This window comes from Pseudochaenichthys georgianus, chromosome 7, assembly GCF_902827115.2.
Source record: "Pseudochaenichthys georgianus chromosome 7, fPseGeo1.2, whole genome shotgun sequence".
Lineage (NCBI taxonomy): Eukaryota > Metazoa > Chordata > Actinopteri > Perciformes > Channichthyidae > Pseudochaenichthys > Pseudochaenichthys georgianus.
In genome coordinates, this window is record NC_047509.1 from 2,250,764 (window position 1) to 2,266,208 (window position 15,445).

The following is a 15,445-nucleotide window of genomic DNA, read 5'->3' on the forward strand; positions in this document are numbered from 1 at the left end:
CCTGCTGATGTTCAGGTGTATATCAGTATGTAGTGTCTCTACTTTAAAGAGTCCTCTCCTGCTGATGTTCAGGTGTATATCAGTATGTAGTGTCTCTACTTTAAAGAGTCCTCTCCTGCTGATGTTCAGCTGTATATCAGATGTAGTGTCTCTACTTTAAAGAGCCCTCTCCTGCTGATGTTCAGGTGTATATCAGTGTAGTGTCTCTACTTTAAAGAGTCCTCTCCTGCTGATGTTCAGGTGTATATCAGTATGTAGTGTCTCTACTTTAAAGAGTCCTCTCCTACTGATGTTCAGGTGTATATCAGTATGTAGTGTCTCTACTTTAAAGAGTCCTCTCCTGCTGATGTTCAGTGTATATCAGTATGTAGTGTCTCTACTTTAAAGAGTCCTCTCCCGCTGATGTTCAGGTGTATATCAGTATGTAGTGTCTCTACTTTAAAGAGTCCTCTCCCGCTGATGTTCAGGTGTATATCAGTATGTAGTGTCTCTACTTTAAAGAGTCCTCTCCCACTGATGTTCAGGTGTATATCAGTATGTAGTGGCTCTACTTTAAAGAGTCCTCTCCGCTGATGTTCAGCTGTATATCAGTATGTAGTGTCTCTACATGTCTCCATGTATTCATGTTCAAAAAGCTGCAACACCTCTTTTTTTACCGCATGTCTCCGGACAAACGAGAGCATTTAGAGGCAGAAGTTAAGTATATGCTGGAGAATAACATTGCTGAGCCGTGTGCTTCTAGTTGGTCTTCTCCTTGTTTGCTGGTTACGAAACCAGATGGTACATTTAGACCATGTACTGATCTCCGCAAGGTGAATTTAGTGACCAAACCTGACTCGTTTCCACTCCCTCGCATGGAGGACTGTGTGGACCAGGTCGGTTCTGCTAAGTTTGTCAGTAAATTTGACCTGCTAAAGGGTTACTGGCAGGTCCCGTTAACGGCAAGAGCTAGGGAGATCGCCTCATTTATCACGTCCAGTGGGTTGTACTCATACACCGTAATGCCATTTGGGTTACGAAATGCCCCAGCCACGTTTCAACGCCTGATGAACCAGGTGGTGTCAGGTCTTGCTGGCTGTGCTGTGTATCTGGATGATGTTGTGGTATACAGTGACACTTGGGAGGAACATCTCCAACACATTAATGCGCTGTTTGAACGTCTTGCCTGGGCTTGTCTGACCGTTAACTTGGCAAAGTGTGAGTTTGCTAAGGCAACGGTCACCTACCTGGGTAAAGTAGTTGGCCAAGGACAGGTTAAGCCAGTGAGGGCAAAGGTGCTGGCAATTGACCGGTTCCCTGTTCCCACAACCAGAAAAGAACTCTCTCGTTTTCTGTGGTGGGTACTATCGTGGGTTCTGTCAGAATTTCTCTACGGTGGTTGCGCCCCTCACCTCTCTTCTCAGTCCTAAGGTCAAGTTTGAATGGTCTCCTCGATGTCAACAGGCTTTTGAGGCTGCGAAAACTGTGTTGTGCTCGGCTCCTGTCCTAGCAGCACCCCAGATGGACCAGCCCTTCATTCTTCATGTGGATGCTAGTAAGGTTGGAGCTGGGGCAGTACTCGCGGGCAGGTTGATGAGAGCGGCTCCGAATGCCGGTAAGTTTCTTCTCTAAGAAATGTAACTCTCATCAATTAAACTATTCTATCATTGAAAAGGAGGCACTGGCACTCATCTGGGCGTTAAAGCATTTTGAGGTGTATGTTGGGAGTGGAGTTGGGCCCTTGGTGGTCTATACAGATCATAACCCCCTAACCTTTCTGCACTCGCTCCAGAATCCAAATCAACGCCTTATGCGTTGGTGTCCTCTTCCTCCAGCCCTTTTCATCTGGACATTAGGCATGTCAAAGGTGTGGATAATACAGTGGCTGATGCCATGTCCAGGGCTATAACCTCCTAGGTTAACTAGTGTTTTTCTCCTGCAGGGGTGTCTGTTTTTTCTGTTTTGCCCTCTCTTAAATGCTTCTTAGGTACCAAAGTTGCTGAGGGGTTGAGCAAGAGGCTACAGATGTGCTTGCAGGTTGTACGAACATTTGAAGGTTAACTTTTGTTGTGTCTATTGTGTTTGGTGGTTGTGTTTTTGTGCCTCAGGTTGGAGGATCCTAGTGGGTCCTCCATTTTAAGGGAGGGGGTGTGACGACCCCTCCCCCCGTCTGCCTGGCTGTGCTCCCTGCCTTGCTGTCCTCTGGCAGGTACGGGGAGTGTCGTCCTGTTTGTGCCCGCCCATCTAGAGGCGGAGCCACTAGAAGGCATAAAGGTTTCCCAGCTGCAAGGATCAATCTCTCTGATTCAGATCCTGGCATGCTGCAGCAACCTCAGCCTACAGCCTGTGTTAGGTTTGATGCACCCTCCAACATGCTACAACACCCTTCCACACACTCACACACTGCTCACACTACTGACAGTCTGATTCTTACCACATTATACATCAGAGGTGTTCTTCAACAATCTGTTAAATAAATATATATTTGGCATTAACTCTGTGTGGCCCTCCCTGTTTGTTCCAGCCTTTGGAAGGTTGTAACACTTTCCTTTTGAAAGTCTCTGAAAGTGTCGGTTGTCTCAGTGCCGTTACCTGAGTGGCCGCTGTGTACTCGTCGTGTTGTTGTTGGTGTTTGTTTCTCAGGTGGCGTATTAGATTGGTCGTGTTGAACGTAGCTCTGTTCTTTCCACCACGCGGAACCTCCGCCTTCGTTACACTGCCTTCGCTTTCAATTTTATAATACTTCCAAACTCCTGACATTTTCTCTGTCCCGACTCCCGAGTCACCAGCTGAACGTAGCCTCTCGTTAGCTTACTGCTACTATTAGACACTGCGCCCACCTCTTTGAGAGAAATAAGCAACCAGGTCTATGAAAACAAGCCCGAAAGAAGCAACACATAAATGATGTTGTTGTAATTTTTAACCAAAACTAAGTCCTCAGGATGACTTTAAGACGTGAACATGGTCATTTTTGTTTTGTAACACTTAAATAAAATTATTAAAAAAAAATATTAAAAAAAAAAAAAATCCCGATCCCCAATTTTTTTCTCCCCGATTCCGATCTTTTGAAAATCACGTGATCGGATCGGGACATCTCTAGTTACGCTATAAGGAACTAGCACGGTCACATGACTTCACGTCACCGCTACGCTAAAGGCGGCTAATGCTTGGTCGTTGTTTAGACACCAACTAGTGTATCTACAGATCAAAGCACAGAACAAGATACTTAAATACTACAACATCCAATGAAATTACTAACAATATCAATTATAACACTTTTGAATCACCGTCAAATTAATGTTGGGAAGACCAATTGCCTCCACATCTATGTATTTTGGGTCATGGGAAAAGGAGTCAAGTCAGTGCATTGGAAAATATGCTGACAAGAAAAACTTAAATACAGTAACGAAGTATTTGTACTTCACTACTTCCACCTCTGAGCCTAAGCTGCTTCAAAGAGGACAGACAGACAGGATATAACTCGTCCTTTGCAGCAGACTGGCACATCTGACAGGGATCCTCTTTGCTGCTCAGCCAAAAAGAAGGGGTCCCTAATGGCTTTTTATAAACAGAGAGGGATAAATGAGGAAGAGGAAGGCAGGGAGTGGAGGGAGATTAGAGGATGAAACACAGAAATAGACTGTAACTAAATACAGATGGATTGTATGTGTTTTGTCCCACACTCTGAGAGAAAAAGAGGGAGGAGGTCGGGTGCAGATGGAGAGGCGCCACACAGCCTGAGGTCGGCACAGGACTCACGACTTTGACCTTCAGCTCGGGCCATGAGTCAGAGTTTCACCGAGAACCCAAATAAACACAACTTCCATTTCAGTCTCGGGTAAAAACCAAGGGAAAGTCACTGTTGTTCTCACGTTGAATGAAACACAATCAATGGATTTGAGAGTAGCGTAAAATATGAAATGGGATTACGTAATTAGGATACAAAAATGGGATTTCCTTACAGTTACAGAAAAAAGAAAATAAGTAATCAGATTGCAGGTATGTTCAAAGAAAATGGGGATTACAATGTACAATAGATTTTAAAATAGTGTGCTGCAGGAATGAGTCCTAAAACCCAGAAATTAGTTGGTTTTTACCACTTCCTGTTCGCCCGTCTGGAAGTCCAGTTTTTTCTGCATGTGTTTTTGGTTGTTAGCCTGAAATAAGGTCTGAGGTTAACACAAGCTAAAGAGATCCTAATGCTTTGTTCTATGACAACAAATGCGTCAGTAAATACCCCACTGGTGGATTTAAAAACAGCGGTTGCTAACAAGTGTCTAAATGAGACGACAAACATCATCATAACTACATGTAGTTCCTTTATAGCTCAACATTAGCCGCCTTTAGCTTAGCGGTAGTGATGTGAAGTCATGTGACCATGCTGTACTTCCTTTATAGCCCAACATTAGCCGCCTTTAGCTTAGCGATGGTGATGTGAAGTCCTGTGACCGTGCTGTAGTTCCTTTATCGCTCAACATTAGCCACCTTTAGCTTAGCGGTGGTGATGTGAAGTCATGTGACCGTGCTGTAGTTCCTTTATAGCCCAACATTAGCCGCCTTTAGCTTAGCGGTGGTGACGTGGAGTCATGTAACCATGCTGTACTTCCTTTATAGCCCAACATTAGCCGCCTTTAGCTTAGCGACGGTGACGTGGAGTCATGTGACCGTGCTGTAGTTCCTTTATAAGCCCAACATTAGCCGCCACAGAGATAATTTCCTGCCATATCTTGAAATCCAAAGGAGAAATCACATTGACTTTTTGTCAAGCGAACCAGGAAGATGCTAACATCCGGGTCTGCCAGCACAAATACTTCATCCCTGCTCTATAAAGAATGATATATTCTGATGTCTCAGGTAAAACCATAGATATGCTCCCGTTCATCATCAGCTATTGCCTGAGATCTCATGATGTGCTTTTATTAAATGTGCCAAGTGCTAGGACTGACTTAGGGAAAAAAGCTTTGAGATGCGCAGCTCCACTAACTTGGAACAGTCTGTAAAAGGAATGGAAACTGAGCAATTTGGTTCCACTAAATATTTTAAAGCACGGATAGACGCTATCCAATTGGAAACTGTTGGAATCTGTAAATGTCACTAGCTATGTAAACTGTAGTCGCTATAAATATGCTGTATGATGTCCTTTTTGTTTTTCTGTTGTTTTATGTTTTATATGTCTCATGTGGAACCTACTTGCAGCAGATCAATGATCTCAATGGGATTCACCTGCTTAAATAAAGGTTTGCAATTCAATTCAATGGCCTCTGGTTCAAAGAATGCTTTCACTGGTGGAAATGTCTCCATCACTTTGTGTTCAAAGGAGAAAAGGGAAACAATATTAGTGTGTAATGCATGCTGTGCTTGCCAGCTGTTTACTGTCACTATCCAAGGAGTCCACGTCCAATTTAAAGGATCATTAACAGGTAAATGTTCGTTAATACTCATCTGTAATCCAGTACTTGAAATAGGTGTACTGCCTGAGTTGGAGGACCCCTTGGTTAATAATGAAAATAGTATGAGTGATCTTAATGTTCTGTATTAATTAAACTAAAACAGATAAGTAGTAAGACTACAAAAGTAGAGCCAGGGTATTTCCACCTGAAATTATTTGTATCACTTCACCCTTGCCAAACAACCCCAACCCCCCCTCTGTGAAGCCTCTGCAGCAGCACGGTCCACCTGCAGCAGTACAGCCTGCGTGTACCTGTGTGTCACGAGAATCACAAGCATCTTTCTCCATTCAATCTCACACAACAAACTCCCACGTGCATCCATCCATCCTGAGCAACAGATCTATAAGCCATCTTTAAGTCTCTTCATGCTTTATCTAAACATTTCTCAGAATGATTAAAAGGCTAAAAATAAAACTGTCGGGGCGTATGTGTGTCTGCATGCACGCGGAGTGTCGCCGAGCTGTTGTCTTGACCTCCTCGTGTGACGGCGGTTTAATGAGCCTCGGCCTGTCAGGTCCGCCCGTCCCGCCGCAGACACACCCCGACACACTCCGCTGCGGCTGGTGTTGATGCTACACACACTCTTCTCACTGTGTGCACTTAAACACAGAGCTACACTGCCGCCATTACGGCTGCACGGGGAGGTCAGAATGTGACAAAAGGGATCGAGTCAGACGTTACATTCAGTGGATTAATAAATCATCGTAATTTGCAATGCATGCAGTCTTAATGTAAAGTTACTCGGTGTTCAAACAGAGTGGTTTGAGAACACGTTGCTCTTCTATATTTCAAAGTGGCACTCAGGACGACCTTTTCTTACTAACTCGCACTGTTTTCAATTACAACATGACAGCCGTGCTAGCAGCTATGTGACGCTGCACTAAGGCACTGGATGTTTTGAGGTACGATGCTAACAAGCTAACAGTGACAACGCTATCACCGTCTAATCTTAGCGCGTTGGCATGCTAACATTTGATTATTATCAATAGAGGGGTCATTCCAGAATTGGAGGACAATTTAGACACCAACATTTTTGAAAAATGAACCTTTTATTTTCAAAAAAAATGTATGTATTCAGGAAAAACAGATAATAAACCATCAACAAAAGGGATTTGCCCAGCTAGGGCATCAAATGTATATTTTCCAATGAAGAATTACCCCTGTTACTCTAATTATAGTAACAGGGTTGAAAATCAATACTAATTTGAGCTTTAACCTCAGGAATTATTGCTAGATGTAGCATGTAATGCTACTTTCGAGGCAAGGACAAACTTGGATATCTAATGCAAGAAAGATAACTTTGAAATGAATATGCTTTATTCTGATAATATCAGTAACAGGGTTGAGTGCGTCAGAGTGCCACACTCCTTAAGACTGAAAATATTGTAAAAATATGAAAAATAAAAGAGAGGACTTAGTTTTGGTCTACCCATGGCACTAGCACATGGCTTGCTGGTGTCCTTTCCGCTGTGTCATCTGACTTACAGTTTGTTCACTTCCTCTGCCAATCTAAAAAGGTTTGGGTAACAGGGTTGAGCGCATGTTGCGGGACACACCTTCTGTGCAGAATTACTGTTATTTAAAATATGTTTATGATTTAACAAATTGATTTTACCATTACAAGAGACATCAATAGAATAATACCAACAAAAGTCAATAAAATCCCTATTTTAAATGTTATATTTAACATGCAAGTTGGTCACCAAGAAGCGGGGACAAGAGAAAAATGCCATTTTAGGGATGTTCGAGAGCTATTTGATAATTTAAATAATATTTTGACACCTCTTTTTCTACAACTTTATATACATTTTGTCTCAAGACAAGTATGTTCAACACAACAAGTGCATGTTTTAGCATTTTGGCATGGATTATTAGATTTTTTTATATGGGCGACATGAAATGTCCTCCAATTCTGGAATGACCCAGAGATAAATAGAGATATGGCTAATGGACATGTCCTTAGTTCTCCAGGTTATTGGTCTCATTGTATTAGACAAATTAACGTTTTGACATAATGAATGTTGGAGCTATATATTGCTGTTTTTGTTTATTGTAAATGTACCTTTCATTTTTGTGTAATTAAAGTTAATTGAATGAGTTGTTTTATGCTCTTACTTTGAAGGCAGTTTTGGGCACTGGGTGATGTGGGCACCTGTAATTGGTTAATTCGTTAATTCGTTATATTCCTTGATGATTTGGGCTGGTTCAATGATGGTGCTGAATGAAAATCAAATGATCACCAAAGCTAAAATGATTAATCCTGAGGAAAACGTGAATTTCTGTTAGTTAGGTTGCAACTAACGATAATTTTCATTATCAATAAACTGTTTATGTTAACGAACCATAATATTTGGGTATAAATGTCAGAAAAAGGGGAAAATGTTTTGTTAGTCGAAACTCAACGACATTAACTTGAGTAAAATAAAGCATTTTCTGAAATGTCTTTTATTAAAAGTGACTTTATCAATTGTTTTAATAGTTTATCTGTCAATCGACCGATCAATAGGTCGACTAATTCAATGCTAACATGCTGATGTTGTGCAGGTACAATGTATACGTTGTTCACTACCTAAGTTTCAAATCTTAGCATGCTAACATTAGTTTACTATCCACAAACAGTGAAGCAGATGAGACAGTTTTGCAGGTATTTGGTCGTAAACAAGCTTGAGTTTGACCTGATGATGACGCTAGACAAAAGAAATTGCGATCTTGAGAGCGATATGACAATATGTTTTAGATATATTTCACTAAAAACAACCTCATGGCGACAATATAGGAAAAAAGGGATCATAAAATACAGTAGGATTCATCCTCTGGGAACCATGAACGCCTGGTGATAATTTCACGGAAAGCCTTAAAACAGTTGAGATATTTAAGACCGACTGACAACATCACGGGTAAAGCAGCTGATAAATCACTCCAGATGAATCATAAAGGGCCAGCAGTGTAACTATATGTTCTAGAGAAGGACACAATATGGTCTCAAGGATACCTCGCCCTATAAAAAGAAGTCTCTCTTGAGATTTCTGACCTTTAGGTCGAGGAAGAGCTGACCAACACATATCCTGTTTCAATGACTTCTCTGCAGTCTCCCAGTGTAATCTCAAACCACAGCAATCTGTCAATAGAGAGGCGAAGTCCCTCCCTTTCCGGGGGAGCTCCATGGCACCTTATTTCGGAAAAAGTATGTATTGAAGTCAATGGCGAGAGAAAGATTATCTTTCGATCCCGTTTGAATTGTGCCACGAATTACACATATGATGTTTGTCAATTTAAAAGATGATTTTGCAAGTCAAAAAAATTTAAATAAAAAGTAACACTTTTTTTGTGTGAAACCGCTCAATGAACTACATCTCCCATCTCGCACCACACACCAAGATGCCCGTCACGTTGGAACATTTCACTCCTTTCTTTCAGAATGAGACGAAAAGTATTAAAAGAGGTTAAAATCACTCCAAGTCTGGGCGTGTTGAGAGCTGTACACACACACAAGGGGAGTCAGTCGGTTCCGTGAGAGCCAGCATGCGGGACTGGGACTCTGGGATTTGTAGACTTTCTAGTTGCGTATTTTTCATAGTCTTATATTTCAACAGTTTTACGACAAACTGTGACTTTTTTAAGATTGACAAACATCATATGTGTAATTCGTGGCACGATTCAAACGGGATCGAAAGATACTCTCTCTCTCTCCATTGACTTCAATACATGATTTTTCCGAAATAAGGTCCCATGGACCGGAAGTAGATGGGCGTGACTTCGCCACTCTATAGCAAAACACACATCCTGTTGACCTAAGGCTATTCTTAGGGGTTGTTTTTTAATTACTCACCCTATTTGTTTAGATTATGAGGCATAGAACAAATGCTTAAGGCTGTTATGAGTCGGTGTGCAGAATAAACAGCTGCGCCCTTTAGCCCTGACCTGCATAAAGACGGCTTGTATTATGCAGAGGACGCTTATTGTTCTTAGTTAATTCCCTATTACTTCATATGTTTTTGTTAAATATTTGAATGTTTTTGTCTTTTAAGGACATTTTAATTCAACTCATCTTTATATACATACATTATTTATTTTAATTATTTATTTATACTTTTCCAAACGGAGAAAACCCAATTCACCCTGGGATAAATACAGTTCTCTGATGGTGATGAATAACCTGAATAATTCAATTATTTCCAACTCAAAAGAGACAAACTGTTATTCCAGCTTCACCTTAACAAACGTAACACCCCGATTGTTTCACAGTACTAATAACACGAGTAGTATAACAATAAGATTTCAGTTCATTAAATCCTTCGCAGTGATTACTCTAAAAAAGCTGCGGCTGTTTCCCCCCCAGCATTAAATAAGCACTTATTTCAGGTTGGATCTCCGGGCTGTTCTTTTATTAAAGTTACACTGAGGAGCTTTGCCATGGAGCTCAATAATTCAAAGTCAACTTGAAGCGAGGAATCAAGGATGCGAGGGAATAGCACATGACATCGGGACAGACAACATCCTGAAAGACCTTCAGGAGGAGAAGAAGAAGAAGGAGGAAAAACACATCAATTAAGACGAGTGAATAATTGAATTGGTCCTGAAAGGCCAAGAAGAAAACAACAACAACAACAACTTGTCCTGACAGATTAAGGCAGCAGGGTGAAAAACCTCGGGAAATTAAGTTTGTGGCGAGAAACTTGAATTGATTCAGGCGATGTTTAAAATAGATATTAGAGAGGGAATTAATTGTCTAACTTCCAAAGCAAACCAGTAAGTAAACGGTAAGGAGTGTCTATTGAATTTGGCTTTCCCCTTCATTTCAGCATCTCAACACTCCCCGCCCCCCCCCCCCCCCCCCCGCCCCCGCCACATCAGTACCATCAGAGGGCTGGATGGTGAGAGCGGTGACTGTCAGCTCGTGTGATTCTCTGTTCCTGATGTCTATCTGCACGCCGGCCCTAATCCCCATCAACCGTCCCTCAGACGCCCATCGCTCTCTGACATAATCCGCTTTGACCAAAGCCAAACTTCTGCAACGACGGGAAACTTTTCACACCATCAGCTTCTGCCGTGAATCCACTCTCAGGTTGAGGTTTCATAACTATTACCTTAACCTGACTACAAAACATCATACTGTAGAGTTAAAGAGTCCTTTCCTGCTGATGTTCAGGTGTATATCAGTATGTAGTGTCTCTACTTTAAAGAGTCCTCTCCTGCTGATGTTCAGGTGTATATCAGTAGGTGGTGTCTCTACTTTAAAGAGTCCTCTCCTGCTAATGTTCAGGTGTCTATCAGTATGTAGTGTCTCTACTTTAAAGAGTCCTCTCCTTCTGATGTTCAGGTGTATATCAGTATGTAGTGTCTCTACTTTAAAGAGTCCTTTCCTGCTGATGTTCAGGTGTATATCAGTAGGTGGTGTCTCTACTTTAAAGAGTCCTCTCCTGCTAATGTTCAGGTGTCTATCAGTATGTAGTGTCTCTACTTTAAAGAGTCCTTTCCTGCTGATGTTCAGGTGTATATCAGTAGGTGGTGTCTCTACTTTAAAGAGTCCTCTCCTGCTAATGTTCAGGTGTCTATCAGTATGTAGTGTCTCTACTTTAAAGAGTGCTCTCCTGCTGATGTTCAGGTGTATATCAGTATGTAGTGTCTCTACTTTAAAGAGTCCTCTCCTGCTGATGTTCGGTGTATATCAGTATGTAGTGCCTCTACTTTAAAGAGTCCTCTCCTGCTGATGTCCAGGTGTATATCAGTATGTAGTGTCTCTACTTTAAAGAGTCCTCTCCTGCTGATGTTCAGGTGTATATCAGTATGTAGTGTCTCTACTTTAAAGAGTCCTCTCCTGCTGATGTTCAGGTGTATATCAGTATGTAGTGTCTCTACTTTAAAGAGTCCTCTCCTGCTGATATCAAGGTGTATATCAGTTTGTAGTGTCTCTACTTTAAAGAGTCCTCTCCTGCTGATGTTCAGGTGTATATCAGTGTGTAGTGTCTCTACTTTAAAGAGTCCTCTCCTGCTGATGTTCAAGTGTATAACAGTATGTAGTGTCTCTACTTTAAAGAGTCCTCTCCTGCTGATGTTCAGGTGTATATCAGTATGTAGTGTCTCTACTTTAAAGAGTCCTCTCCTGCTGATGTTCAGGTGTATATCAGTATGTAGTGTCTCTACTTTAAAGAGTCCTCTCCTGCTGATATCAAGGTGTATATCAGTGTGTAGTGTCTCTACTTAAAAGAGTCCTCTCCTGCTGATGTGCAGGTGTACATCAGTATGTAGTGTCTCTACTTTAAAGAGTCCTCTCCTGCTGATGTTCAGGTGTATATCAGTATGTAGTGTCTCTACTTTAAAGAGTCCTCTCCTGCTGATGTTCAGGTGTATATCAGTATGTAGTGTCTCTACTTTAAAGAGTCCTCTCCTGCTGATATCAAGGTGTATATCAGTATGTAGTGTCTCTACTTTAAAGAGTCCTCTCCTGCTGATGTTCAGGTGTATATCAGTATGTAGTGTCTCTACTTTAAAGAGTCCTCTCCTGCTGATGTTCAGGTGTACATCAGTATGTAGTGTCTCTACTTTAAAGAGTCCTCTCCTGCTGATGTTCAGGTGTATATCAGTATGTAGTGTCTCTACTTTAAAGAGTCCTCTCCTGCTGATATCAAGGTGTATATCAGTATGTAGTGTCTCTACTTTAAAGAGTCCTCTCCTGCTGATGTTCAGGTGTATATCAGTATGTAGTGTCTCTACTTTAAAGAGTCCTCTCCTGCTGATGTTCAGGTGTACATCAGTATGTAGTGTCTCTACTTTAAAGAGTCCTCTCCTGCTGATGTTCAGGTGTATATCAGTATGTAGTGTCTCTACTTTAAAGAGTCCTCTCCTAATGATATCAAGGTGTATATCAGTGTGTAGTGTCTCTACTTTAAAGAGTCCTCTCCTGCTGATGTTCAGGTGTATATCAGTATGTAGTGTCTCTACTTTAAAGAGTCCTCTCCTGCTGATGTTCAGGTGTGCATCAGTATGTAGTGTCTCTACTTTAAAGAGTCCTCTCCTGCTGATGTTCAGGTGTATATCAGTATGTAGTGTCTCTACTTTAAAGAGTCCTCTCCTGCTGATATCAAGGTGTATATCAGTTTGTAGTGTCTCTACTTTAAAGAGTCCTCTCCTGCTGATGTTCAGGTGTATATCAGTGTGTAGTGTCTCTACTTTAAAGAGTCCTCTCCTGCTGATGTTCAGGTGTATATCAGTATGTAGTGTCTCTACTTTAAAGAGTCCTCTCCTGCTGATGTTCAGGTGTATAACAGTATGTAGTGTCTCTACTTTAAAGAGTCCTCTCCTGCTGATGTTCAGGTGTATATCAGTATGTAGTGTCTCTACTTTAAAGAGTCCTCTCCTGCTGATGTTCAGGTGTATAACAGTATGTAGTGTCTCTACTTTAAAGAGTCCTCTCCTACTGATGTTCAGGTGTATATCAGTATGTAGTGTCTCTACTTTAAAGAGTCCTCTCCTGCTGATGTTCAGGTGTATATCAGTGTGTAGTGTCTCTACTTTAAAGAGTCCTCTCCTGCTGATGTTCAGGTGTATATCAGTATGTAGTGTCTCTACTTTAAAGAGTCCTCTCCTGCTGATGTTCAGGTGTATAACAGTATGTAGTGTCTCTACTTTAAAGAGTCCTCTCCTGCTGATGTTCAGGTGTATATCAGTATGTAGTGTCTCTACTTTAAAGAGTCCTCTCCTGCTGATGTTCAGGTGTATATCAGTATGTAGTGTCTCTACTTTAAAGAGTCCTCTCCTGCTGATGTTCAGGTGTATATCAGTATGTAGTGTCTCTACTTTAAAGAGTCCTCTCCTGCTGATATCAAGGTGTATATCAGTGTGTAGTGTCTCTACTTTAAAGAGTCCTCTCCTGCTGATGTTCAGGTGTATATCAGTATCTAGTGTCTCTACTTTAAAGAGTCCTCTCCTGCTGATGTTCAGGTGTCTATCAGTATGTAGTGTCTCTACTTTAAAGAGTCCTCTCCTGCTGATGTTCAGGTGTATAACAGTATGTAGTGTCTCTACTTTAAAGAGTCCTCTCCTGCTGATGTTCAGGTGTATATCAGTATGTAGTGTCTCTACTTTAAAGAGTCCTCTCCTGCTGATGTTCAGGTGTATATCAGTATGTAGTGTCTCTACTTTAAAGAGTCCTCTCCTGCTGATGTTCAGCTGTATATCAGTATGTAGTGTCTCTACTTTAAAGAGTCCTCTCCTGCTGATGTTCAGGTGTATATCAGTATGTAGTGTCTCTACTTTAAAGAGTCCTCTCCTGCTGATGTTCAGGTGTATATCAGTATGTAGTGTCTCTACTTTAAAGAGTCCTCTCCTACTGATGTTCAGGTGTATATCAGTATGTAGTGTCTCTACTTTAAAGAGTCCTCTCCTGCTGATGTTCAGGTGTATATCAGTATGTAGTGTCTCTACTTTAAAGAGTCCTCTCCCGCTGATGTTCAGGTGTATATCAGTATGTAGTGTCTCTACTTTAAAGAGTCCTCTCCCGCTGATGTTCAGGTGTATATCAGTATGTAGTGTCTCTACTTTAAAGAGTCCTCTCCCACTGATGTTCAGGTGTATATCAGTATGTAGTGTCTCTACTTTAAAGAGTTCTCTCCCGCTGATGTTCAGGTGTATATCAGTATGTAGTGTCTCTACATGTCTCCATGTATTCATGTTCAAAAAGCTGCAACACCTCTTTTCACCCTCTGTCTGAAACCAGAGCCCAGTCTGCTCTGATTGGTTAGCTGGCCGGCTCGGTTGTGATTGGTCAACCGCTAAAAGATGTCCCGCCCCTTAGAGTGAATATAATATATTGTTGAAAGTGTTAAACATACAAGCAGTTCAGCAAGTCATGGCATACGATGTCATTTATGATCTGCGTTAACTAACGATCAGTAGTTTCCATGACTGGCTGCGCGCTGGCTTACTTTAAATGTCCTAAGGAATTGTGGGACAGCATGTTCTCCTTTCATTTTCTAAAGGATTGTCCTTAAGCTAAAGGAGATTATAAAGGAAGTATTGAAGCTCTTTTCATGGCTGACGTTTAGAGACTTCTGGGTCATTTCCCTCCATTAGAAACGTTGCTGTTGAACCACAACTTTGAGTCCAGTGCTCTCACGGTGTCAGAGAGCAGCTTCCTGCCCATGAGCCACAGAGCGGCTTCACGCTCATAAAAGCTTCTGCTGGTCTGATCCGTCGGAGCCACGCTCGCTCTGTTTCCGCTCGAAATGAGATCTATGATAATGAAATGATCCTGCTCAATTAGCTCAGCTACGATGAGCTGGATATACGTGAGCGTGGTTGATATGTTCTGCACGCTCGCTGCTAGCTCCAGAGGAATTGTGGTTCTGCCTAAATGTGAGTTTTGCAGAATATTGATGCTCTGGCTGTTTGTTTTGTCAGCCTGAATGTGAGCGGCATGCCAACGTCTCTGTGGCGGATAAACAGCTGCAGAGACTCTGGATCTAGTCTGAGTGAGCCAGAGCAAAGCGTGACTGATGCTGATCTAATAAAGTGACCGCGTGCACTGCATACCCAGAGGTGAGCTTTAACCCTCCTGTTGTCTTCGCGTCAAATCTGACCGATGTACTACTTTCATCAATCATCACTTTTTAGTTTTACATTCGATTGCATTCAGGCTTCATGATATCCTTCACGGTAGACATTTGAACATATAGAATGGCTGATCACCACTTTCATTGGGTTTTGGATGATTTAGTCAACTTTGAAGCACCCATGGTGTTCCCGCTCAAACATGACCGCCATGAAGAAAAGGAATTAGTAACCATCCTGATATCTCACACACACACACACACACACACACACACACACACACACACACACACACACACACACACACACACACACACACACACACACACACACACACACACACACACACACACACACACACACACACACACACACACACACACACACTCTCTCTCTAGATGTGTGTGTGTCCCTTATGTGCCCATCTCCCCACATGGATCACACCTGGCACACGCAATACATGTTCA

General features: G+C 41.8%; 1 protein-coding gene across 1 annotated transcript in view; it reads right to left on the reverse strand.

The window, feature by feature from the left end:
- Window positions 1-15,445, reverse strand: part of LOC117449582 (membrane-associated guanylate kinase, WW and PDZ domain-containing protein 2) — a 102,204-nt gene that overhangs the window by 77,627 nt on the left and 9,132 nt on the right. The window lies entirely within an intron of this gene.